This window comes from Diceros bicornis, chromosome 21 (genome assembly GCF_020826845.1).
Source record: "Diceros bicornis minor isolate mBicDic1 chromosome 21, mDicBic1.mat.cur, whole genome shotgun sequence".
Lineage (NCBI taxonomy): Eukaryota > Metazoa > Chordata > Mammalia > Perissodactyla > Rhinocerotidae > Diceros > Diceros bicornis.
In genome coordinates this window covers 44,412,168-44,436,307 of record NC_080760.1, presented here as the reverse complement: position 1 = coordinate 44,436,307, position 24,140 = coordinate 44,412,168, and the positions used below count along the sequence as shown (strand labels likewise).

General features: G+C 42.8%; 1 protein-coding gene across 6 annotated transcripts in view; it reads left to right on the top strand.

Moving 5' to 3' along the window:
- Positions 1-24,140, top strand: part of CYRIB (CYFIP related Rac1 interactor B) — a 144,894-nt gene that overhangs the window by 45,780 nt on the left and 74,974 nt on the right. For 2 of the 6 annotated variants that reach the window (XM_058564939.1, XM_058564937.1), the window contains exon 1: positions 13,935-14,087. The exons of 2 other annotated variants lie outside the window; for them this stretch is intronic. The gene's annotated coding sequence lies outside the window, so the exon portion shown is untranslated. Of the gene's footprint in view, positions 1-13,932; positions 14,088-24,140 lie in introns of those variants that run through there. 2 more of the 6 variants (XM_058564941.1, XM_058564934.1) reach the window with 2 other exon arrangements.

Here is a 24,140-nt window from a genome sequence, read left to right as displayed (position 1 = left end):
TTTTATTAGAGGAATCCTGCCTGCTCTTTTTCTTTAACTGACTCGAGATGGGAGGAGAACTCCTCTCCCAGGTCCAGGTTAAGCAACAGATAATTGAATGAGCTTCTGAGAAAAGCAGAACCATTATCAACTCACAATGCATCAGAAGAGATGGTTGCATTCAGATAATTTTACAAAAATGATTTCTCTCTCCTTTTGACTTTGCTGCCTGAGGCTGCCATTTGGTTTTAAAGTCATGGAGTAACTATTATGTAACCATATACAATACTTTCCCCTGGGCCCAAGTTAACTCACGTGTTCAAAAGACAGAATACATTTTTTGGTAAAGAGTTTGTGGAAAGCCAGTATGATTCCTAAATTAAACTGCCAAAACCAGGGCAAACAAGCTGGATTTTCTGATTTTCTCCAGACTCCGCAGAGACATAATATCCAACAGAGCAGGAGATGATTTGCCAAAAAGCATTTGTGTGCTGATGGTGAAATGTCTGTGTTTATATTGCTCTCTGCACCCAACGTGCATGTCTTGTACTTTGCTGCCTGGTGAATGAGCATAGATCTCCTGACCTCGTAGATCTCCTGACCTCACTTACTTCCACCCCATCAGATGTAGTAATTTCATCCTGGGAGAAATTAACAAAATTTCTGCACCACCACCACCACCAAATGGTGTTTGGTGACAAGTTGATGTGTAAGGTTTTCAACTTGGATGCTGTGCTTTCTGAGTAATTGTGTCTGCTTTTCTTTCTTTTTTTTCCCCCCAGATTATTACTGCTAATAATTAATTTACCTAGCCACATTTCTATTAGGTTTCTACTATGGTTTGGGTCTCAGGGAGAGTTGAACAGAGCATAGTCTAATTACTAATAGCCTTTGCAGCCCTCCTCTAACCAGATATCCTCCCAGTCTGTCCACACCGTTATAATTTTTTGGTTCTGATTTACTCTGGCAAACTTGTTAAACTGGACCTTGGAAAAGGTGTGAAGTAAAAGAGGAAGAGAAGAAGAACCTGAGGGTCAAATGTGTAGGCTTGAGTGTCAGCTAAAGACCAGAAACACGAGGTTGCTGGGCTCATCTTGTTGACCCTCCAGGGTGACCACTGTGTTGTTATTAGGGCTGATATTTAGGGGTTCTTTGTTTCGCAGCATAACCTAACTCATCCTGACTGTTGTGACCACCACTGTCATAGAGGCAGCAGGATCCATGGAGCCTGGCCAGCTTGTATGTGCATGTGTGTGTATGTGTGTGTGCATGCAAATATATGTTTGCCTAGGTGTGACTCTTGGTGCCTCTTTGACAGTGGTTCTCAAACTTCTTTGCATATTAGAATCACCTGAGGATCTTTTAAAATTCCAAAGCCCAGGCCACACACTAGATGAATTAATTCACCAACGCTGGGGTTGGGACACAAATGCTAGTAGTTTTTAAGCTCTCCAGGTGATTCTAATATGCAGACAAGTTTAGGAACCACTAGTCTATGAGAATTATAATAATAACCTTATTACTATTATTTGAAGAGGTGTAGGGATAATGGTAATGACAGTGGTATTTGCTGTCATTTTCATTTACCGACTGCTGCCTATATGCCAGGCAGTGTCCTGGGTGTGTAACAAATGTTATCACATCTAATCTGCATGGTAATCCTGCAAGCCACCTCTGTAGGGGGTTGGAGAAGGAAAGGAGTGGGTCATATCTTTTAAACTGATGTCAGTTACAGAGTTGCTTAGTCCAGATTGTCAGATCAAGTCCAGAAAGATGGAGTTGTTGGGTTCACCTTGTGGATCCCAGAGTGACCACTGTGGTCATCATTGGGGTGAGATTTAGGGGTTGTTTGTTACCACAGCGTAACCTGGCCCATCCTGACAGTTGCAACCATCCTTTCAATAACCACAGTGGATTCAGGAATCGAAAGGCAAAAGCACATTTTGCAAAGTTATAAATTGAGGGTGAGTTTATTTTGGCTTGTGGCTTGGAAAGAGAAACGAGTGTAGTAAACCAGGCTATTAATCTTGGGTTGGTTGATTCATCCATCAAAATCACACTGTGTGTGTTTCAAGGAATCAGGTTAAATAAATGAATGAAACGTTACCTTGTGTTTTTGTAGCTCTTTTCTCAATGGGGTACATGGTGCCGTACAAGCCCCATACCGCTGGCTAGTCTTTATGACATGTCTTAGAAGGAGTGGCAGGTGTAAGTAGAGTTGTGTGTTATTTCAGGGTAAAACCGGAACTAATTTACATTGAAATGCTTATCCAACGTCCATAGAGATGCCTGACTGGAGTCTTGGTGGGTAGGTAGGAGTTTGGTAGGGAAGTGTGGGAGTGTTGGGAAGAGTGTTCATAGCAGAGAGAACAGCATGGGCAAAGGCACAAGAGCAGGAAATAGTGTTTATAGGAACTCTGTAAGCAGTTTAGTATTACTACCAAGAAAGACACCGTTCCCCACTATTACAGGTGATTGGAAAGTCTTATAAAATCTGCATTTCCATTTGTTTCTTCATCATTCAGCACACACGTCTAACTTTTTTTTTTCAACTTTGGAAGAGACGTGTGTGTAATGAAGGGCCAAATTAGGATAATGCTTTAATGAACCTCCTTTACCCTGGAGGAACACACCAGATACCATACCAAATGTTGCACACTGCTTCTTAGTAGAGATTATTGTACAAGACTCTGCTGATGCCTCAGTGATCTAGACTAACCTTTGGAAATGAACTCAGCAGTTCTCTGACAGTGCATACGGGAACCCATGTGACCCTACTCTAGGCTTAAAGTCCAGGCCTGGGATTGTGCTCCTGTGAGCCCACTCTGGGCCCCTCTTGGGTCCTCCATTTTCTTAAGCATAAAATATTGGCTTGAAGGTGAATTCCAAGGTTCCTTCCATATCTAAAATTCATTCAGAAACTCTGATGCAGGCAATTGTTAAGACAAGTGGCCTATTAAATAAAAATGCGATAAATGCTGAAATGGACTCCACAGACATCTTCTCCAAGTTCATGGATTCAGACAAGATCAGAGCTTGGGCAAGGTGGCATGCTCTCTCCCATCCTCTGTGCATTACAACTCTGAGAGGGATGCTTTCTCATTAAACCTATGTTCTAACATGAAATCAGCACAAGGATTTAGAGAGGAAGCTAGCTAAACCAGTTAAGCTTCTTCTTAACTTGGACCATATTGGATCTCTCTTGGAAGGGTTTTTATTTTTTTTGTTTTTTTCGTGAGGAAGATTAGCCCTGAGCTAACGTCTGTTGCCAATCCTCCTCTTTTTGCTGAGGAAGATTAGCCCTGAGCTAACATCTGTTGCCAATCCTCCTCTTTTTGCTGAGGAAGATTGGCCCTGGGCTAACATCCGTGCCCATCTTCCTCTACTTTATATGTGGGATGCCGCCACAGCATGGCTTGATAAGCAGTGCGCAGGTCCGCGCCTGGGACCTGAACCTGTGAACCCCGGGCCACTGAAGCGGAGCGTGCGAACTTGACCACTACACCACCAGGCCGGCCTCAGGTTTTTTTTTTTTTTTAAACCTTATGCAATATCTTTTTTTCTGTAGCCTCAAAACTCAAAACTGAGACCCTCAACTCTTTCCACACTCTTAGCTCATGTTTGATATCTTCATTGTTCTGTCTAAAGCTCTGTATTTTACCTGTTGGGTCACATAGCTAGTGACCTAATCATTTTAGCTACGTTGGGGCGGGTTTAAATCTCATCTCCTCAGTGTTGCTTATTTGATTTCCTGGCTCTAGGGCTGTGGCCACGTTGGGGGTTCAGAGTCGGGTTAAGGCCCCGGGCCTGGTTAACTCAGGCTGGACTCATGTCATCTCTTTGACCAGCTGCAACTGTTAGGTGCCTTGCACCAAGCTCTGTGCTAGCACGGGGGATACAGTGGTGCCCACACAGTGTGGCCTCTGCCCTCATGGAGCTCACAGGTTTCAAGGAGGTCCACAAATGACCCTACAGTTACAATTATGTTATGTGCTGTAAACAAAGAGCACAGGGTCCTGAGAACTCTCACAGCGGGGGATCCGAGCTGGTTTGCTCAAAGTTCAAATGCACGGACATGCTGAAGAGCACAGGCAAGCAGTTGGGGGCTGAAGGCATTAAGAGCAAGATGTGACCCCAAATACAACATAAAACCAGGTGTGAAGGGTTCAAGATTAAGCCCACAAACAGCACGAGGGTCCAGTGACCTGATAAAGTTCAGGACAAGGCCTTCCCCAGACATCTTCTCCTGCCCTCTCCCCTCTGACTTCCTAAAGCCAAAAGGAATGATTCTTTCCCTTTAATTTTCCAGACCGTATGTCTGTGTCATTCCGTTGGCAGGTGTGTGTAGTTTTGTATTGTAGTGAGGTGGTCTGCCTTTCAGCCCGTGGGAGGGAAGGCTATTTCCTGTACTCTGTGAGCCTGGGTGGAATTGTTGATCAGATGATTAATGAAAAGGCCTATGGCTCACCAGTTAACCTCAGTGTGTGGGACTCATCCTTCTTGCATCTACATCAGCAGATCCAGAGAAGGCTCAGACTGGTGAGAACAACAGGTAACACCCTCGGTGCCCCTTTGTGCTCAAATTCACCAAAGCTCCCGTTGATTGAGGCAATTAATGGGGAAATTCTGTCAACTTGGGAGTAGTTTAATAGATATTAGCTGGTGATTAAAAGTTCAAGGTAAATTGGCTTTCCTTTTCTGCATCGTATTACCTAGTTTTCTTTCTGCCTTGTGATTCTGTTTCCATTCATAGAGTAACTACCTGCCAAGAGCCTTCTGTTAGCTTCGGCACCTCCTGTCCTTCCGATGCTCCCCTTTAGGTTCACTCCCACCTCGCCTGGCCACTTCTTCCAGGCCTCTGTCATTTTCTCCTGTCTACACACTTACCTGTTTGCATGCCTTCTTTTTGAATAAACAAAATTGTTCAAAACGTTGAAGGAGAATAAAAAAAATTATTCCATCTCTACTGTCATTCTCTTATCATTGAGTTTGAACTTCTCGGATTCTGTCTACCATTTTCCCATCGGGGTACACGTTTTATGTTAACAGCATTCTGTTATATATACACTTTTGTACTTTGCTCTTTTAACTTCATATTCACAATTTTTCAATCAACAAATGTTAACCGAGCTCCTCCTGTGTGCCAGGCATCATTCTAGGGGCTGGGGATAGATGCATCAGTGAACAACCCAGACAGATCCCTGCGGTCCTGGAGCTCCCGCCTAGTTCATGGAGAGAGACAATACACACAATACACATTCTGTTAGGAGGTGATCACTGTTATGGAACCAACGGTAGAGTTAAAGAAGGTGGGGAGTATTAATTTATAATATATTTTCTCATGTTGCTACGATCTTTCTGTGTACTCAGTGGTTGTATATTACCTTAATGTCGATGGATTATAATTTATTGAGGACCTTAGGACTATAAATGTTAAATCTGGACCGGACTTATGAGTCACTGAGAGCAAACGCTTTATTTTTGAGGTGAGTTAACAAGTCTAGAGAAAAGAAATGACTTGCTTCAAATCATACAGCCCCTAAGTGGCCAAGCAGTTGCTTTTAAATTTTAATTAAATTGATTTCGTTAATTCTAAAGACAGTTCTTTCAGAACCCTACTATGCTGTTTCCCTATTGTGGGAAATTTAATTTGTTTCTGGTTTTTATTATCAAGAATGCTACAATGGGCAGCTTTATACAAATGCTATCTTAATGAAGGCAGCAAGTTAATAATAACAATAATAATGAATGATAGAAAAAGCTAATATTTATTGAGCACTTAAATTTGCCAGGAACTGTGCAAAGTGCTTTACATGAAATAATTTAATTCTGACAATGAGTACCATTACTGTCCTATTTTTAATTTTTTTGCTGGGGAAGGTTCACCCTGAGCTAACATCCATTGCCAGTCTTCCTCCTTTTTTTTTTTTTTTATGTGAGCTGACACCACATCATGGTACTGACAGATGGGTGGTGTGGTTCTGTGCCCGGGGAACCGAACGCAGGCTGTCGAAGCGGAGGGCGCCAAACTTCAACCACTAGGCCATCGCGGCTGGCCCCTATTTTTCACAGATAAGAAAGTGAAGGGATTCAAACTCAGGTCTGTCTGAGTCCAAAGACTGAGCTCTCAGCTACCACATACAGCCTTCCGAGTTTGAACACTAAAACAGCAAATTTCAAAAACCAAAATATCAATATTTATTTAACAACTAAGAGTTACTAAGAACATTTACATATTAGGGTAAACTATATGTAACTGCTGTTTTTTGGGTAAAAAGTGACCGCATATTAGCAATTTCATATGTTCCATCTATTCCTGTTAATCCTCACAAAAACAGTGAATTCGGTGGTTATTGTACCTATTTTATTTTATTTTTATTTTTTTTGCATTAGCTTTTTAAAAAATTTTTTTATTGCATTAACATTGGTTTATAACATTATATAAATTTCATGTGTACATCATTATATTTCGATTTCTATATAGATTATATCATGTTCACCACCCAAATACTAATTACAATCCATCACCACACACAGGTGCCTCATCATCCCTTTCGCCCTCCTCCCTCCTGCCTTCCCCTCTGGTAACCACCAATCCAATCCGATTCTATGTGTTTGTTTGTTGTCATTGTGCCTGTTTTACAGATGACTAGTCTAGTATTTTAGGTGGAGCTTGGACATTGGGTGATTTAATTAATGTTTGTAGAGAGAAGAGAGGAGAGAAGAGGTGGGAGGCAAGGCAGATAGAGTGCAAAGGAACTCTGCAAAGGAAATAGCTGCTACGACCTGGGATTGAATCCTGGCTCATCTCTTAGTAGCTTTGTGACCTCCAGCAAAGTACTTAAATTCTTTCTACCTCAATTTTCTCACCTGAAAACAGAGTAATAAAATCTGTCTCACGATGTCATTATAAGGATCGAGTTATAAAATGGGTAGAAATTGTTTTGTTCAAAACCAGCAGAAACTAAGCCATGGATCAGAGGTGTTGGTGGTAGTAGTTCCTTCTGTTATTATTATATTTCAGAACAAACCCCTTTCTCTTTCCTCTAACCATGATGTTTCCGTCAAACACACAAAAAATCTTTTAAAAATGCCATCAGTAAATAAATGACCTTGGCACAATTAGGGATTCTCATTCTTTGCAGATAAGGTATTCCTCTGACTCTGACCCTGTAAGGTGGGTGGAAAAGCAGAAATTACCCTTTCTTGGGTTTCCAGGTCACAGTGGGGCGAGGCCCGGGAATGGAGGGCCTACCCAGCCATTCCTCTCCCTTCCATTCCTCCCTTGCCATCTCTGATTTTATGATATCTTGTCCTCTCCTTCAGGTGACCCCCTCCTGTGCCTGTGTATCTTGATAAGGTGGCCCAGCCACAGTGGGGGTGGGCAGGTGGGCAGAAGCAGCCAGTGCCCTTCAACACGGAGCGGTCCTGCTGGAGTGGAGTCTCCTCTTTCTGTCTGCTTCACCAGACAGAAAGGGGTGTGACTGGAGGGGTGTGACTGTCAGAGCTGAAAATGCCAAGTGACTGCTGAACCACACGATGGCCTAAAGACTGTTTGTGGAACAAGGGCAGCTCATCCTGAGTGGGCCCTCCTGGGTTTTTCTGCAGCCAGCTCGTCTCTAAGTGGGGCAGTGGGCTTTGGGCTGCAAACTGCTTACAGCATCCGTAAACCCCAGGGACCAGCCTTTCCCTCTTGGGAAACACTTTGCCTCCGGGAGGGGCTTGAGAGGGAGAAGTGAAGGCTTGCAGAAAGTCTTTCTTTTCCTCTTTTTACCATTAAAATCTTGGCAAGAAAACACGCTTTTTTATTTCTGTCGCCTGTATCAGCAGCAGATTCCCAGATTGAACTCCTAGGCACCGTCCTGGCTTCATCATACTTCGCTTTTCCGGCTGCAAACGATTTTGCTTCTCTAGTCGATGGAGACTCTTAATAACTCCAGGTGGTGAATGGGCGGTGGGGAGTACAGTTCTGTAGAAATACAGCTCGAGAGCAATACAAACAGAGAGAAAAAAAATGGGAAGCTTGTCAACAGGGAAGTGTATTAAAACAGTTTACCTTTATTGACATTGACTTTAGCTTAACAATAGATTTGTTAAATGCTTTATGGCATAGCTATGTGGCGGAGTATTATATAGCCTCTAACCACGAGGTAGCTGAAGTACCTTTATTAAGGAAAGATGATTAACATAGATCGTGAGATGAAACAGCAGATTACAATTCGGTATATGAACCATTTTTATAGAAATATATGCATTATCTTTATATAGATATAGACATAGAAAACCATTTGGAAGGGTATCCACATGGTGTGGGAGGTTGGATCATGAGTTTATATTTTCTTCCTTTTGCTTATCTGTGTTTTCAAATTTTTTCTGTAATCAACATGTATTATTCACATAATCAGGGTGAAAAAAAGGTACAGAGGGCCAGGAACATCCCGTTTTTACCCAATCCTTCCACATATTTACTGAGGGTCTCCTAGGGGCCGGGTGGGCACAGTGATAGGTGTTGAAGTGGGCAAGATAGCCCTGGCCTCTGCCTTCACAGAGGTGACGTTTTAGTGAGAGGCTTTTTTAGTTAAAACATTTTTAAGCTACAAAATAAAAATAATTACAGGTTGTGATAAGTACTGAGAAGGAAAAGCCAGCGACATACTAGGGAATGACTGAAGGGAGGCTGGGGTTTGACTTTAGGAAGGGTGATGGGGAGGACCCCTTTGATGAGGTGACCCTTGAACCTGGAGCCTGAGGAACAGCCATGAGAAGAGGCCGGAAAGCGTATTCGAGGCACAGGGAAGGACAGCAAATGCAAGGCTGTGAGAGGCCACTGCCTCCCCGCAGGTCCCTCAGAGGGCTGGTGAAACTAGACCTGGAGCCGCCCGCTCGTGAGGAATGTGTTACATTTGGAAATGTGATGGAGGCTCATCGATAGACTTTGTAACTCAGGAAATACGGCCATCAGGACAACTTTGTGGCTCCTGAGAGATTGGTTAGTGTTTTGCTAAATAACAGGAGTGTGTTGGGTTTGAGCTGTTGGCTTTTTACTTTGGTTCTTTTTGAATAGCAGCTCTGATGCTGTCTTTGGATGCTGGATGAGCTTCGAGCCCTGCCCAGGGATTCTCAGGCTTCTTCCCCTCTCTTCTGCATTCTCTCAACCACCCCAATTAGATGCTCATCCATAACTCCGTAAGACACTGGAGTCTTAGTCCTTAGCCTTGAAACCCTGGCTGTGGCGGAAATATTTGGAAGGTGCCTCTTTTTTCAAGGATTCAGTGCCTGTATTCATTCATTCTTCAAAGAGGAGGAGGGAAGCAGTTGCTAGAAGTCCCTGAATGTTAGACTGAGGACTAAAACTGTTCACAGAGGCAGCAAAAACTATATGCTAGGTGCTTAAACATATTGAATGGTGTTATTTGAGTTAACGAGGGCAGCAGCTATTCACAGAGCCCTCTCCAAGGGCAATTGGGCAATTCAAATCAAGAACCAAAACAGTGTTCAGATCCTTTGACCCACTAACTACAATCCAGGGAATTTATGCTGAGCTCATAATTCTTTTTTAATGGGGAGAAACCAAGAAAACAACGATGTCTGTAACAGCAGTAATAGTCAATCATGGCACAGTGCTTTGGGGTTTTGAACGTTTTTTCCTGTACAGTATTTATAAGAGCTTCCCAACATTCCTGTGAAGTAGGTCCTTATGCCCATTCCACAGACAGGAAATGGAAGGTTAGAGAGATTGAGTGCCTCCAACACATCTGTCTGTGGGTTTGCTCAGAAACTCAAGGTACAATGGTGAGAGTCAGAAAGCATAAGGGGGAGGGAACTAAGACTGAAAATAATTATTAAACTTAAATCTATGCCTAGTTCTGTCCCAAATGTTTTACAAATTTTATCTAAGTTAATCCTTACAATAAATTTGTGGGGAAACTGAGGCTCTGAGAGGCTGAATAACTTGTGTAAGTTGTAGAACAGGTTTCACACCCTGGCCAGGCTAAATCTAGGGCTTTGAGGCCGTTTCCATTCTGCTTCACAAGAATGCATTACTGAATGAATGAATGAATGAATGGATGGATTATGGGGGTTAAGACTGGAGAACCAGCTTCCGTATGGAATTAGACATCAGGATTCTCACGGATGATAGGTGCTTTTTCACAGCTCTGCAGTTTCAACATGCAATACGGGTGCCCAAGCCTCTCCCTAGAGAGTTGCAGCCTCGCTGGCCCTTGAGGCCACACTTTTCCAATACCCTTCACCTAAAGGCTCTCTTTCCTCGCTCAACTCATCCCTTGCAAAATGCCCAGAGCCGAATGAGTTTAGGGCAAACCGGGCATGCAGGGTGTGGACCTTTAGCAACTGAAGGAAACTGAGCTATTTCAACATGATGAAATATTCTGCAGCCATTAAAATGATAAATGTGACTGTAGAAATATGAAAGTGTTGGGAAATAGTTACACATATCTGAAGATAGCAATGAAAGCAGTCTGCATTTTCATGGATAAAGGTTAGAAGAGAACTGGAATGAAAACTGTGTAAAGGTCTTGGGATCAGATGGTGTCACCATCCAATTAGTCTGCTGGGCTAGGAACCTCAGGGTCATGTCCCACAGCTCCTGCTCCTCCTTCCTCCAGATTCAACTAGTCACAAACTCCTGTAGATTCTAGATCTGTAAGTGTCTTAATTCTGGTGCCCATTCTTCCTCTCCTTTGCATTTCCTAACCCAGGCTCTCATTATCTCTGACCTGGAACCCAACAGCCTCTTCACTGGTCTGCTGGCCTCCATTGTCTCTCCCACCGTTGTCCACATTGGAGATTGTGGTCAGGGTGATCTTGATATAAAACACATCTGATTATGTCTGTCCCTGGCTTAGAAGCTTCTGTTTGCTCGTTGCCTTCAGGAGGCAAGTTCAAACTCCTTAGCATGGTGCATAGTCCTTTACAATCTCACCACCCCAGTCTTACCCCAGCATGTCATGAACTCCTCTTATTCTGCCCATGTTCCTTTTCTTCTTGGCCCTTCCCCCATCTCTTCAAGAAAAGCTCATCCTCTCTGAAGCCTTCACAACCAGCCGTCCAGTCCCGGGGACACTTGGTTCCTCCACCCTCCTAAATTACAATGAATCATGCTGTGTTGTAATTGTGAGGTTCCAGCTCTTCCTGTCACTGAATTCTGAGCTCCTCCAGGGTAGGGACCACATGTCTTACTGTCCTCCACCCTAGATCCCCAGCAGGGGTGCCTAGGACTTAGTAGGGGGGCAAAAATATGTGTTGAGTGAATGAATCAATGCTTGAGTGAAACAATTTATTCTTGATAATGTTTTAAAATTGATTTACTAAAAAATAAAAATTTCAAGGAAAACATTTAAAGAAAGTAACAGGATCTTCTGAAATTTATAAAAGTAGACAGAGTCAAGTTAGTGTAAATGGAGACAAACTGTGGAGTTGACAGATTAGGTTTGAATCCTGGATCTCTCGCATACCGAGCCTCAGTTTCCTCATTTATAAAGTGGACATGATAATAGTAGCATATGGAGTGGTTATAAAAAGCAAAGAGGAAGTGGAAGGCAGGTGGCACATAGTAAGGACTCAAAAAATGCTAGCAAGCCACAGTGATAGAATCATCGAGAGCCTACTGCTTTTATGTAAACATCTCTTTTTGCATCCTTCTGCTTGTTTTTTCAACATAAAACTTTGAAAGCTTTGACCTCAGCTGAAATGTGATTCCATTCGTGCAGAATGATGGAGAAAGGATCAGGGAAGAACAAATTCAGCACTTCTCTTAGGGTACTGTTTGCTGTTCTCTCTTTCAGGACATCCCACGTGGGGTCGTGCTTGAGTTTACTGGTGAGTTCCTGCACAGGTCAGGAATGGGTCTAGGGCTGATGAGGAGAAAGGTGTCTCTGACAGAGGTATTCCCCCCTCCTCACAGGACTCATCCTGTTTTATGCTTATCACTCATGAATGGGCTGTTTTCTTTGCTGGGCTGTAAGCTCCCCCAGGTGAGCATCATGTCTGTGTTGCTCCCCAGAGATAAAATTAGGACCAATGGATGAAAATTGTTGAGTATCAGATTTCTGCTCAGTGTAAAAGAAGAGGTTCCACACAATTAGAGGAGGCCGACAGTTACAATAATGAGCTCCCCATAATTGGAGATATTCAAGCTAAATTGGATGCTCATGTGTTGAGGATACTATGGTAGAGATTTCTGCTTTGGTGAGAGATTGGGTTAGAGGTGTGTGGTTACTCAGAGCTCATATCTAAGGGACTGGGCAGGTATATGAACTCTTCCTCTGGTTCAAATTGAGGACAGTGGGTTTATATGGATCAGGGTTAAGAGTGGCTGTCAGTGTGTCAGACAAATGGACCAAAGTCTTGGATTGTGAAGACTGTTCTATCAGCATCAATGTTTGCAAAATATCGGCTCCCTCAGTTTAATTGAAATTGATGAAGATTATAATAGATACAATATAGAAACCCCAAATCATCCTATAGTGTGATAATTAGGGTAAAAATCTGAGGCCTAGGACTCTTGCCCTTAGTGTGTGCCTTGAAAAAGCCACCTAACCTCTCCATGACTCTCTTAACACATTTCTGTGTAATATGGCGGAAACCATTTGGTCTCCATGTAACTCAAGAGGAAGCCAAAAGTCTAAATAGGGTAAGGGCTCCCCTTCCGTATTTGGGGCAAGGAGTGATTTCTTGGCCACATCTGATAAGGCCTAGCTAGTTCCTGGGATTTTACCCATTTGACTAGAACAAGGGTTCATAATCACTGTTTCACAGATAACCTCCCTGGGTCCATAAATCCCCTGAAATTGTATGCAAATTTGTGTGCATATGTGTGTTTTTTCTGGAGAGAAAGGCCCATACTTCATGGGATTTTCAGTAGGCTTCTTGACCCCAAAATGTTCAGGACCATTTACCTCCATGGTAATGATCTGCTCAGCAGTTAAACTGAAAATACCCCTGTGAGAGGTACACTGTAACCATTTATACTTTGGTGGTAATGAAAAAATCGGAGAGTTTCGTAACAGGATTAGGATGAACTAGCTAGATGGGATGTTCTGTTTTTGCATGTAAAGAGGGAGTATTTATGTTGGAAGAGTGAAAGAGGAATTAGGGAAATGAAGATGCTGCGCGCTCCCTCGGCCACATCCCAGTTCTCTGCCCACCAGCCATTTTTGCCCAGAGCAGACCCTAGAACAAAGTCTCATTTATCTGAAAGAGCTCTGCGTGGCACGAGTCTCAAGTGGCGCCTGATTTCTGTTCTCAGACTGATCGTTGAACACCTCCCAAGGGCGTCTCCGCGATACCATCGCAGGCGATAACGGTGCACCTCTCGGCTCTGGGGAGCCTGCCAAGCGCATCTGCCAGGTCCGGGAGTGTGAGTGAGGCTCCGTACCTGGCGGAGGGCGAAAGGCGTGCCCACCAGCCCTGCCATTCGAGGCGTAGGGGTGGGGGGATGTGGCAGCTATGCTGGTTTCAGCCTGGTCCCCGAGTCCCGAGTTCGCGTTCCTGCCATTTCCGAGCTCGCTGACCTGAGGCAGGTCACCGCCCCCCTGAACCTGTTTTCCATCTGTAAAATGAGGAGGCTGCAAGACCCCGACCCACCCAGGTGCCGTCTCTGCGCGAAGGTGCTGCCCCTTTAAGGAGGGCGGGGGAGCGGAGGACGTGGCCGCGCCCCCTTCCTCTCCTCCCAGCGCCCGCGGGACCACCTGTCTCCGGCCTCGCTCCGCCCCCTTGGGGAGGGGCGGGGGGAGGGGGCGGGGAAGGAAGGCCGAGGGTTTACCTTGAGGGGCGGGCGCGCGGCGCATGCGCACGGCCGGACAGGTCCGCGGCGCCCTCACTTCCTGGCATTCCCCCTTCCCCCTCCTCGCCGTTACCCTGTACATCCGGGTCACTTGCCCTCCCCGCTCGGAGCTGCCGCCGCCGCCGCCGCTTGCCTCGTCTGGGCTCCGCCACAGGGGCAGGTGCGGACGGGCTCCCGGTCCGGCCGCCGCCGCTGCCCCGCTCCGGGCCCGGGGCTCCCCCTAGCGCCGCTGAGGAGCCGCCGGCGCGGCTCGAGGAGGGCGGAGGAGCGGGTTGAGAGAGGCTGGAGGCTCGAGCGGAGAGTGAGTGGTGTCTTTTTACCCTTTTCCCCGCTTCCCTCGCACCCCTCGCCCGCCTGCTCCTCGACCCCATTTTGGCGGCGCGGCGGGGCCCGTGCCGGCGGGGCTCCCTCGTCCCCCGGCGCGGTGGGCCCGCCCGGCGCCCACCCCGGGGCTGCGGCTGCCCCCCGGCCCGCGCGGCCGCGGCCCCCGCCCCCGGCGCTCATTCATTCGGACCTGCCTTTCTGCCGCCTCCCCCGGCCGCTCGCCCTTCCGCGCTCTCGCCGCCCCCGAGTCCTACCGCGGCCCGTGACCTTTGACTCCCCCACCCCCCGTCGACGTTCGCCCCCCACCCCAGCGCGCACCTCCCTTTCCTCCTCGCGGCCGCCTTTCCTCCCTCGCTCTCTCCTCTTGTTGGTCCGCAAATCCACACCCCCTTCTCCCTGGACTCCGCCACGCCTGGGCACCCGGCCCTCGTGGTCACCCAGCCCTCCTGGTGACCCGCGTTGAAGTTGGTGTCTTTATTGACCCCCTTCCACCTGTGCGGCCAGGCCCTCCAACTTACGTGCTGCGTTGACCTCTTAATTCGCAGCATCTAAAGTCCAGATTCTCTGTCCTAGGGTGTGGTCTTAGTTTGTTTCCCAAACACAGAATTTCTACTATAATTACCCAAATCTGTGACTGTCAAACTGTAGTGGAAGTGGCAGTTGCTCTGTGTGTGTGTGTGTGTGTTTCTCTGGCTATTCTGGGCCATACCACATATCTTCTCTTTTTTTTTTTTCCTGGAGGAGTATCTATGATGGATTAATTTCTATGATGGATTAATTTCCTCTGAATGTGAAATTTGGCAGAAGATTGTTACTCTCTCTCCTGCTCCGCATTCCTCCTCGCTGGGTTCCGGGACTGATTTGCAACATTACCTGTTAATACTGTTTGTTTCTGAGACTTTTTCTTGTCTCATCTGTCAACAGCAGTTATTGAGTGTCTCCTGGTGTGCCAAATACTGATGAAATGCCTGAATTCTTGCAGTACCAGAAAGTGCTGTTCTGGATAAGACAAAGATTTTTGGAATTTGTTTACACTTTTTTCCCCCCTCGTGTAAATTTATTGTTTGCCGTCTTTTTACTCCTTAATCTTTATGTGAAAAATGTATATCAGTCAATTGTGTTCTTATAATCTGGCAATTTGGCAGACTGACATTCCAGAGGAGGGTTTTATATGGCTAAAGGAATTTCAATCAGTTGGTGTTTGGGGACTTATTGCAAATCATTTTAGGCTAATATACCTCAAGAAAAATACACTGATCCTTTTAATTCTTTAATTGTATTTAATAATAGAAACAGAAGCTTTGTGCCTAGAACAGCTTGATAATTGGGACTTATTTGATAGCCCGTTTGTAAAGTGTTGCATTTAACTAAAACTGCCTGATCAGCATTCATAAAATGAAATGACAGCACTTTTTTTTTCCATGTGACATGCGTAGTCCGTAATAATGAACTCCAAGGAAAGTTCTTAGTCCTGAAGTACACCTACCTGCCCATCAGTAAAATGGTTACCAGTAGTAGTAGCATTTTCTAACAGTCCTTTCTTCTGGGAAGTGGATATTAAAAAGGCACTTGGCTGATTGTCCCTGTTTAGGTTTTGGATAACCGCTCTAGCAGTAAGATTTCTTAACTCATAGTCAAGATTGCATTTTTTTGGCAGAGCAATTTTGCTGGATAATGTTTTTTAAATTCCTTAAAACTTGAACAGTTCTGTAGCTGCCTCAGAGGAAACTCTTACTTTGTAAACTGTTACAGAATATATACTATGAACTCTAGATTATTTGATAATTGGATAGAGGCTAGATTTTTCTCTCCTAAGAAAGTGGTTGATCAAAGGGAGGCATGATTAGTAAATTGATTCTAGTTGCCCCAGCAAAAATATAATTTTAGATGCTGAGTACAACTAAGTGAATGTAGTTTATTTCTGATAGATGACAGATGACTTTTAACATAAACTTAAAACTCATTTCTCTGAAACTTTCCCCAAAAATGGGAGAAAAAATATGTTAAGTAGTGTCACTCTTGAGATTATCTGACGCATATTTCAAATGGTCATTTACCTTTATTTAGTAAATGATTGATTGAGGAGTATAGAGGGATGCTTATTTCATTTTACTGTTTGTTTCCTTGGGGAAAATACTGGACTGTTACTTATGGGATTACTTAACTCATTAAGTATTAACTGTTAGAGCCTGTAATTTTCTCTTTCACTGTTTAAGGAAAACAAAATTATAATATTTGGGAATATTTAATTCTATTGTTAGTGGCATGCCCACTGTTATTTTTGGTCTCTTCTTTTCTGTCACCAGAGTTTAGCACAGTGCCTGCCTGGTGCACAGCAGATACTCAATAAATGTTGTGAGTAATTGAATGAACGGCAAGGTCAGAGAGTTTTCAACTGTAACATCGTTTTGTAATTATCGGGTGAAAGTTTTGGAAAAAGATGTTGATTGCTCTCAGCTGTGGTTTCTCCAGTAGCTTGTATATTTTGAGGATTCATATATTTGATTATTTAAACTGCTTTGAGATCTTTGGCGAGCAAGTACAATAGACATGTCATTTTGTGTTATGTTTTAGTTCATTGAATGGATTCGTTCACTTAGAATGGATAGTTGATATATGTGTCTTGTCAGCATTCATCAGCAATAGTCAATTCAGACAATTTCTTATGCATTTAAGGTTTCTAAAAGTAAGCATAAAAATTTTTTGGATGCATAAGGTCATCCTATGTTATGATCAGTTCACTAAATTAGGTTAATTTTTCAAGGAATATTTTTTCGTTTAGCAAAAATGAAAGGTATAATCCAATAATATGACAATGGTTACTTAATATTTCAGTCATGATGATGATAATGTTAATAGTAACCGACACTTAACATAGTGTTTATTGCCAGGCAGTGGTCTAAGACACTTAATCTTTACAACAATCCTGTTAGGTAGGTAGTTAGGTATTAGTATTCCCATTTCACAGACTAGGAAATTGAGGTTAAGTAACTAGAGACACAGCTACTAAGTGATAGAGCTGGATCTTGGCTCTTATTATTATACTGTAATATTGAACACCTACTGTATGCTAAGTTCTTTATATACATTAGATTAGTTGTATGACAACCCTGCCAGGTGTGGGTTAATTCTTAATTAATTTCTAATTAACGTTAGGAAAGCAGGGCTCAGAGAGCTCAGGTAACTTGTCCAAGTGCGCCCTCAAATAGGATGAGGAAGGCTGTCATTTGAGCCCAGGCCTCTATGACTTGTAGTCTTTACTAAAGTTCTATTTCAAAGTACTAATTTGAGCTCCTATATTTTATATTACATATTTAGAAGGCATACTTAAAACAGCAAATCTCAAAACTTTCTCAGCTGCCACACAAGATGGATAATGTTCACTTGTTCTCTGCGTGAGCATATGCAGGATTATAATTTCCTGCTCACTAGCTGTAGCTTTACCCCGTCTCACTCGTGCAAGTGTGTTGGAATGCAACTGAGTGACATTTGTACAACTTTGTAAACAAGGAAATCGTTCTTAGAATTTTGATTCTGTAAATATACACATTTCTTGTGACACATCCTGCATCCTGAAAGTGGTACCATGGGTGAGAATGCCTATTTTCCGAGATATTGGGTGATTTTATTTAAGTAGAAGACCTAATGCAAATATATTTTTGTAGCTATTTTATTTTAAAAGATGATGTTCAGTGGTGCTATTTTATGCAACACTGTGAAGCTTTCAATCCTGCACAGTTATTTTCTGCCATGCAAGTAATCTCTACTTGATGTCTTCTAGATGGTGCATTATGTCTGGTATATATTAAATGTAGACTGATACACATGCTTTTCGTTTTCACTGGCCTAGACTACTACTTCCAGTCATAAATTGGCGTGTTCTCAGATAATCCAAATTACACTGAATACTAATTAGGTCAGAGAATTTCAGAAAACACTTTTTATGAAAAGAATTGTAATATATTCCCAGATATTATTATTTGGGGATTCTTTATGCCATTTCTCTGTTCTTAGTGAGGGTAATAGAGAATTGAAGGCAGTAATTTAAATGAAATTTGAGATTTACTAGGTCTTGAAGTGGACTTTTGTAGTTTGTTGATTTGTGCTCTTATTGATTGAGAGATTCTACTCACTGTAAAATTTTAGTATGTATGGACAAAAATATTGCATTTAAGCCCTGATTTGCTCTTGTCTGGTAGTGTGAAGATTCTCAGATTATAAAATGGGAATAATAATGTCTCTGCTGTGTGCCTCACAACATTCTTGCAAAATTTTTATACTAATTTTTGTGCAACATAATAGGGAAGATAGAATATAATTTCATTAAAGTGACGCATTTCTAAGTTGAATGATCATTAAAAATTTTTTTGTTGTTGATCATCTATTTCTTTGACACCTGGCACAATACTTGGTATATGATTGCCATTAATCACCCAAATAGTTATTGAGCACATAAGCAGGGTTATGTAACAGTGAATAAAATGTTAGTGGTCCCTTCTTACGGTAGCTTGGAAGATAGAGAAAAACAGACAATGTGAATTCAGTGCTGTGTGTTCCACAGGTACCGAATCTTATTTTAGAGTCAGGATAAAAGCCCATGTTGTAATGCCATCTAAACTAAGACCTGAAGAGTGGACTGTAGTCAGTCAGGCAAAAGAGAGAAAGCATGGTTGTAGGAAGAGAGAAAGGCAAAAGCCTGGACATGAGAGGTCATGTACATTTTTGAAGTGGATACTGGTTCTGTGTGGCTGTAATGTAAGATGTAAAGGAGGTGTGGGAAAGAGGTAGACAGTAAGTAGATTGTGAGGCAGGCTACATGAGTCATGTTAACAAGTTCAGGTCAGTTTGGACTTACAGTTATAGAGAAACCATTATAGGATTTTAAGCAGGGAGAGAGTGGAATACTCAGGTTTGTCCCTTCAGAAGATTTGTTTTGACAGCTTTTGGAGAATGGATTGAAGGTAAAATAAGATTGAATACAGAGAGGCAAGTTAAGAGGCTGTTGCTAAAGTCCAGGAAAGCATTGATAGTGATCAGTACTTGAATGTTGACAGTGGAGGGATGATGTTAAATCTGTAAGATTTGGTGATTTACTGGATGTGGGCTCCATTGAGCCAGTAACTTTGTTTCCGGTGGTAGAGTAGAGTAGGGGTAAGTTTCCCCCAAAGGGCTCACTACCATTTTTTCATGTAAAGGTGAGGTGCTGCTGGGGCTAAGGCAAAGCCAGATGTATACTCAAATATGCCTTTTCAGTTGAGCCTCCACATTGTTAGTCACTGAGTATGAGTTGACCCACCCCAAAATAGGAATATCACTCTGGAGACTCATAAGGCCTCCATGAGTCAGGCATTCAGTTTCCACAAGAGCCCAGTAGCAAGCTAATAGCTGCTTTTCAAAAGAGGTATGCCTGATAGCTGTGTCAGGGAGGCAGAGTCCAAAACCGCCAGGGGCACCTCCAGGTGGAGGCTGCCTCCCTTTGTCAGAGGCTCCAGTCCATAGAATCATGAGTCACAGAGACTTGTAGCTCAAAGTGATCGTTAGGGTTGTGGGGCCCCAAAGGTGGTAGCAGTTTTCTGCGTGCAGCCCTTCCTGACTGAGAAAATCCACTCTGGCACTTATAGGATGGGGAAGTAAAACCATATAACACGTCAGTTCCTGCTCTACATTAGGATGTAGAGGCAACAACAACAGGGCACTGAACTGGCCCAAAGAGCCCTATCCGTAAGTCACGTTCATTTCCCTTCCCCACTGTAAATCCTGCCCAAACCCTATTCGCTGAGTCTGGATGTTCCTCCCTCCATGGGACCAGAAAGGATGGTGACCTGGGAGCCTATATCCAAGAGAGCCATAATATTTTGTGTCCTTCTAAAGTTCCCTGGGCAGCCTCAGAGGGGTATGTATGTGTCTTTGAGTCCCTTTTGGGGGTCAGGGAGACCTCAGCCCCTTCCCTTATCATTTTTCTCTGTAAAGCAGAGGAGTTTGGGGGTAGAAGTAGAGAGGGATGGAGGAGGAACAGAGGGAGACAGCAACCCTGTACCAGTCAGTAATCAAGGCTTTGCATTCACTTTCAGTCACTCCCTCCTAGTTCAACCAAAGGAATTTCTAATACGTTTGTTCCGTCTCAAGCTCTGTACTGGCAGCAACATCGTCATTACTTACACAATCTGTTTTAGCTTTGGGGATTCCTTGGCTCAACCGTCAAAGCCACGTTGCCTTTCGCTTGGAGACAAGGGGCTTGTTGCCTCATTGTCATGACACATCCCTTTTCTCTGCCAGCCCAGAGGAGAATGAACAACTATCAAGTCACCTTTTGAGCGGCTGATTTCAATCCCACTTCTCTGCTCAGTTTCTGAACATTAATTCAATTCTTGTTCACCAACGTGTAGGACATTTGGGGATTCTTATTCCCACTTTCTCCCCACCCACCACAAGGATCAGTCTCAGATCCCAGGGTGTCATCTCATTTCAGAGAACTCTGCCCTTGGAGGCCTTTATCCTCTCTCTTCTAGAAAGTCATGGCTCTGTCAGCATCGCATCCTGTTGCCAGAACCGTCCAGGACCATGGCAGTCTGAGATCTTACCTTACTTGAAAGCTAATAAGTTACTGTGCCTCCTTTTTGTGGATGCTGGCAGAAAACATGGCTCTCCTGTGTCAGAGATGGACAGTTTATTCCTCTCAGTAATAGCAGTAGCCAGAGTATCAGCTTTTGTGCTGGTTTTCTGACCCTCAGTCCCCAGGGTGATGTGAAGAAGGCTAACACTGTGGGCTACGTTATCAGAGAGAAGCCCTGAGTTTAGGGAACCCAGATCTTTTATAATGAGCAGTAAACGTGCCTGCCTTTTGCTTTGGAGGGATACATTGTACTGTTATCCTGGACAGTAAGCATGCCTATCCTTTGCTCCAGAGGGAGATAGTCTTTGTCTTTCAAGGCTGTTTGCTGCACAGACACTCTTGAAAATAAAGTCCAGAGCAAAAGTCTCGTACCTGTGTTTGCAACACATTCAAAAACGACCTGTGGGGGCTGGCTCCGTGGTTTAGCGGTTAAGTGCGTGCGCTCTGCTGCTGGCGGCCTGGTTTCGGATCCCGGGGGCGCACTGACGCACCGCTTCTCCGGCCATGCTGAGGCCGCGTCCCACACACAGCAACTAGAAGGATGTGCAGCTGTGACATACAATTACCTACTGGGGGGGGGTGGGGCTCTGGGGGAAAAAAAAAAGGAGGAGGATTGGCAATGGATGTTAGCTCAGGGCTGATCTTCCTCACAAAAAAAAAAAAAAGACCTGTGAGGACTGGTTCCCAACATATGTAAATTGTACCTCAATAAATCTGACTTAATATAGTAAGAACACAATACATGTTATTGGTGTTCCTTTCCTTGGTCTGTTTTTTGGGACAAACCTATACGCAATGACATTGGTGGAATTTTGAGATTAATTTTCTCTGAGGTAAGTTGGTAACTAATAACATTTACTCAAAAAGTAATGACTAACGTGTTCAAGCATCTTTTTTTTTTTTTTTTTTTTGTGAGGAGGACTAGCCTTGAGCTAACATCCGATGCCAATCCTCCCCTTTTTTCTTGAGGAAGAGTGGCCCTGAGCTAACATCTGTGCCCCATCTTCCTCTACTCTATATGGGACGCCGCCACAGCATGGCTTGACAAGCGGTGTTCCGTGCGCTCCGGGGATCCGAACCTGCGAACCCGGGACCACCAAAGCAGAGCGCGCACACTTAACCGCTTGCGCCACTGGGCCGGCCCCAGACATCTTTTGATTTGAAAAAAATCGTGTTTGGTCTTTTAAGAATTTCAGGGACATTAAAGTGAAATATGAGAAAACTACATTGGGTTGCAAGTTATGAGATTACTTTGCTTTTGTTTATGTCAAACTACAGTTCTCTACTTAAAATTCTGGCAAATTCTAACAAACAAAACATTGTTAATTAAGCACAACATTTTTAAGTGAGGCTTCTTTTCCTGTAGATCTTGGGACAATGTAGATTTAGGGGAGTAAGAGAGGCTAGCATAGTTTGTAGGGAGGTTTAAACTTGTAATTTTTCATGTTTTTTTTTTTAAGGGAGTAGGCTCCGTTTTTATCAATTAGTGTGTTATAAATCCTCCCTTCTAGTTATTTTCTGTAAACAAGTATTCTAAACGTGTTTTTGGAAAGCTGACTTTACTTGCTGAAGATTATTTGTTAGATTTGAACTTTTTGACTTAAATATTTAATGTGTTCTGATATTACATAAATGTATTACCAAGTTGTTTTTAGAAGTACAGAGAAATCATCTTCGTTTATTCCATTCATTTGGGTTAAAGTGTACACGAATTTAAAGACTTGGAAATGTAAGATAATCTTCTAGCTGTGGTGGTGCCAGTTCCAAGTTGCTAGTGGGTAAAAGTAAGTTGATGCCTGAGGATCAAGGGCTGAAGCATTTTGGAAAGAGGCTGATAATTGGGACTTCGTATATTAAAATGTGAATACAGTTAAACTAAAGCTTTTCTTTTTTATTTATAGAGCAGTGTGTTGAAGCAACAGTCAAAATATGTAGCCTGGGGTTGGCAGTCCTTTGAAATGGGTGTGCCAAAGTTCCATTATAGTATGTGTCATGGTGACAACTGGCCAGTGTTCTGTCTTTGGTATGTGTCACTGACCCCTGCTTAGTAATCTATTAGCATATTAAATGTGAGTCTTTTTAAGAACTTTATTTTAGCTGATTTTCAGTGTTCTTTCTTTATAAGCAACTTTTAAAAATAGTTTATATTGTTTTATTAAAAATCATTTAATTTTTTAAACCATTCTCAGTTTGCCTTGTTGGGTAGGCAGATATCCTAAGTATTTAAATAATTAAAAAAATATTTAAGCACTTCAGGGTATACAGGCAAAACTTTTTGTGAAGTCCTTTGACTGCCTCTGGTCTCTCCGATCTCTTCTAGAATCTTATTTGGGGTTCACAAGTAAGAGATGAATGAACAGTTTTTAAAAAAAATATGGCTAGTTTATAGTAGTATAGGAAACTGTCCTCTGGTCATAAAGTAGGGCTAAACAGGTGCTCTAAGACAATTTCTCCCAGGCAGTTTTTTCCCCTTGTAGCAAGGTTACGCTGCACATCAGGTCTTGTTAACTAATTCACTGTACCTAATCTTTACATGCACCCTTTTCCCTCATTTGCTGTAAAATGGGAACTGTAAGTAACCTTTTCATGAGTTAGTTGAGAATACTGAAAAAGAGACTGCTAGGAACTATTTACTACATGAATAGTAGTGAATAGATTTAAATATTTAATGTGTCCTGGTATTTCATAAATATATTTACCAAGTTCTCAAAAGTACAGAGAAGTCAACTTCATTCATTCTATTCATTTGGGTTAAAGTGTACATGAATTTACCTTCAAGGCCCTTCTGTTTAGATATGGCCTTGCTGGATTTCTAGCCAAATTCTGGTGCAGGCTTTGGATAGTTCTGCTTTCGTTTTTAGTCTCTGGTATAGGAATATACAAATACATAATCTACACATGTGTGTGTAGTTTTGTTTCTGTATAGCTGTGTTCTTATTATAATCCTGTATAGCAGAAGGGCATAATTAATATGGAAGAAGCAGATGACTTTTTTTAATCTTAGTAAAGATGTGGGGCTAACAGCTAATCTGGTCAAAAAGATGTGCTCCCATGACTCTTAGAGCTACTTTACAAAAAAGTAGAAAGGAAGAATCACCTATAGTCCTGATAATAGAGATAAGTGTTGCTGTGTGTGCTATTTTTACTTGCTATTTTAATGTATGTTTTCTTTTAATACAGTTTTGTTACGTTACAGATTTTTAACTGGGGTATCTAGAAAAAATCGATAATTCCTTCAATAAACATAATCATATGCTAACTTTTTTTTCCACTATCTTTTTAAAAACAATTTTATTGAACTATACATGTTAAATTCACCCATTTAAAATGCACAATTCAATAATTTTTAGTAAATTTACTGAATTTGTGTATTTACTGAACCATAGTTGAGTTTTGAAAACCCTGTCCCCTATTATA